This window comes from Amphimedon queenslandica, unplaced genomic scaffold (genome assembly GCF_000090795.2).
Source record: "Amphimedon queenslandica unplaced genomic scaffold, v1.1 AMPQUscaffold_9170_Cont18881, whole genome shotgun sequence".
In the NCBI taxonomy this organism is placed as follows: domain Eukaryota; kingdom Metazoa; phylum Porifera; class Demospongiae; order Haplosclerida; family Niphatidae; genus Amphimedon; species Amphimedon queenslandica.
This window is the reverse complement of record NW_003550558.1, coordinates 1-3286: the sequence shown is the minus strand read 5'-3', so window position 1 is coordinate 3286 and position 3286 is coordinate 1. Positions and strand designations below refer to the sequence as shown.

General features: G+C 34.3%; 2 long non-coding RNA genes across 2 annotated transcripts; one reads left to right on the top strand and one right to left on the bottom strand.

Annotated features, from left to right (window-relative positions):
* Positions 1-6: 6 nt before the first annotated feature.
* Positions 7-1332, bottom strand: LOC109590993 (uncharacterized). Its single transcript, XR_002189606.1, has 3 exons — positions 1051-1332; positions 737-915; positions 7-117 (listed from the first exon to the last, which is right to left on the bottom strand). It is a non-coding gene; the product is annotated as an uncharacterized LOC109590993 (long non-coding RNA).
* Positions 1333-2806: 1474 nt separating this feature from the next.
* Positions 2807-3222, top strand: LOC109590994 (uncharacterized). The gene is made up of 2 exons (XR_002189607.1): positions 2807-2977; positions 3044-3222. It is a non-coding gene; the product is annotated as an uncharacterized LOC109590994 (long non-coding RNA).
* Positions 3223-3286: the final 64 nt, after the last annotated feature.

Here is a 3286-nt window from a genome sequence, read left to right as displayed (position 1 = left end):
AGGGGGAGGGGCAAGAGGAGTGTGAAAGAATGACACAATGTCCCCAAGAGTTGATATGCCTTTTAGAGCATTATTGGGTATCTGTCGCTGGAACTGCTTCTCACACTCGTAAAGGATCTAATGATAAAAGATTAAATAAAAAATTAGTTAAATAAAAGTTGTAAGGCATGAGCATATAAAATTATCCTTATGTACATATATGTATGAGCTACTGATGAATACAAAAATAATTATAATTAGTGACTGTTTTCCTGTGTATGCATGATGTGCATTTAGCAAGTTGGTGATAAAGTATCATAAAGAAATTTTAATTAGAAGCTCAAAAAAACAAATCCAGTCCCAAATTATATCCCATAAGAAGCCTTCAGTTTGAGGTTTTTAGTGTAACCAAAACATTAGAAATGAAAACATAGCTATCTTAAAACATCTTGCCAGCAAAATCCATTTATTATCATAAATTGAGCAAGCAAATGTTCAGTAATTATTATACTGCAAATTCAATTTTCCTTATAGCAATGTAACGGAATTTAATAATATACTTAATTTTGGCATGTTATTATTATGTTATACCTTGTTTGGAATTAAAATATTCAGCTACACATTCACATATGGTGTATACATTGACGTATAAATTACATTCACATATTGATATTGTTTACATAGCTATTGTTTTACAATTAAAGTCTTGGAATATTTTAAATATTAATTTGTAAAAGTATTGTACACCATAACTTACTTTGCTCTTTATCTCCAAATTATGATCAATTCTATTTCTAGTCCAATCGTCATTATCACTGATAGGTAAGATAGATAGTGGTCGCCATTTCTTTAACTCTCAGCTCAAGCTCGTTCCTGCTCAACTTCAATGGACGGAGTTTGGGCTCTTTAGGAGCTACCATCTTGTAGGGCAATAGACTAAAATGAAGACATGATATAGCATGATGAACAATAACTTGTACATATTCATTATATATATATAATAAGTAACCAATGCATTAATCAATAAAAATTATGCATGATAACACTAATTATTATTATTATTATGGTTACCTTTCATTTTCATTCCCAAAAACAACTTTTCTAAAAAGGTCACTCAGACCAAACACTGAGCTACTAGTGAATAAAAATCTGTGACAATGTTTGACAGAGGATTTGGGAGTGGTCCATATTATGATCGATCTGGTAGCCATTTATAACAGGAAGTTGAAGGGAAAAAATTATTATAAAAATAAACTGTACATCACTATTCACTAAGGTCGCGTACGTGGGTCAATATAGAGCCATAGATACTATATACCCCTGGATATGAAACACGGCCCGACCGGATGTTCTGAGGCTTGTTTCACCGGAAATACGTCATACTAGACGAATGTAAAACATTAAGGGGCTCAGCCCCCTAACCACGCTATATTTTTTAAAGGTTATATGGTATAGAGCTACATTATTGTACATGTACATGAGTAAATACAGTAGTTTGTAAGTTTGTAATGAAGTTATCATGCTTGGAAATACAAATTTTCTTTATCAGTTTATCACATTCTGCAGCAAAAAAGTTGTGTTGGAAGCCAGAGACAGTAACTGCAGTCATAGGTTATGTCAGTAGTTGTGGAGGCTTTACAAGCTCACAGTAGAGACTTCTCTTGCATTCTTGCTGACTCAAGTGAGTGACTTGTAACTTATAAGGTCAAGAACATGAAGAACAATGAAGAATTGATAGCTGGCGCCATTTTATTTCACTGTGACCACGCCCGTTTTCAAAGAAGATTAAGATTAGGTTATTAAAATAGGAAAATTTTTCATACGGATAAATAGGGGTGACGTACGTGTACAGACAGACAGACAGACAAACATACTCTACTCGAACTAGTGGGCTTCGCCCAATTACGTTTTCATTGAGAATAAAAATAAAACAATGATAAAAAGTATTATTATTATTGCTAATAAAAGTGTGATTTTATGTACAATAATACAATAAAACTTGACATTTATCATGCATTATAATTGCTGAAACTTTCCTTTTCTTTTAGTATATGCAGTCTACCAATGCATGACTTTCCCATCTCTTGTCACCTAAAAATGATGAATTTGACAACACGATTGCACCAAAACTAAAAATACACTCCTTTTGAGAATAGGCCCACTACAACTACCTATTCTCAAGCTACAAAACCATATAGAAAAAGTTCCAATTAAGTCAAGTATTACAAAGAAAAATTGGCTAGAAAGGTGGGGCTTGAAAAACCAAGATTTAGAAAATAACAGCTCTTTTACTTAACACAAACTCTAAATAATAGCCCCACTACAACTAGTAAACAATAACCTATCAGTACAATAAAAAATGTTGGCCTAATTCAACAGAGTTAAGCTAAAAAAGTGGCTTGAGTGAATGTACACAAGAAGTAGGCTATGAAATCCATTGTAGAACTATAATATGCACTCAAACTATCTTTTATGAGCATTATTTCAATATATAAAGGCTTTGCAAAGTCTTCTGAGGGATCATTCAGCTACTTTAACAAACGAATAGGCTACTGTGATTGTTTTACTTACCCTGGCAGCCATGAATGCAGCGAAACAAGGGTGAGGACAGCCGGATGTGACGTTTATGACGTTTCCTTATGGGATTTTATATGTGTGCATAGAAGAGTTTCGTATCCAGGGGTATATAGTATCTATGACCGGACAGACCGGACCGGACGGACCCGCCCGGACCAAAAATTTTGTAGACGAAAAAAATTTGGCGGGCCGCAGCGGACCCGCGCGGACCACAACGGACCCGCTCTGCAACAGCTGGTGGGTTTTCATTACAGCATAGATACTACATACACACATGGATATGAAACAGGAAGTCGGTATCCAATTAACTCTTTGAAGTTCATCTGTAAACGTCATAACCAGCATAGCTCTATCCTTGGCGCTTTTCTCTCTGTCTATGTTTTTAAGAATTTTCTTGACTCACTTATTTTTGTGAAAGAAGGTATATAGGTCTTTTGTTTTGTTCAGTAGACCTAATAAATATATTCTCATTTCATTTTGTCAACAGGCCTCATGTTTACATGACAAAATTAGAAGACCTCCATTTTTCTTTGTAACCACCTTTTCTAGACTCTCGAACGGAGTTAGCTAGTAAGTCTTGGAATCATAATAGTGTATTGTTTGTTACATGGACTGAACTATTCTCGTGTCAATGTAATGAGAAATGACTGAGATAATAGCCAAAAACTAGTTTTTTATATTAATTTTGTAACCACCTTTTTGAGACTTCTGCACCAGGTATGAACAAGTA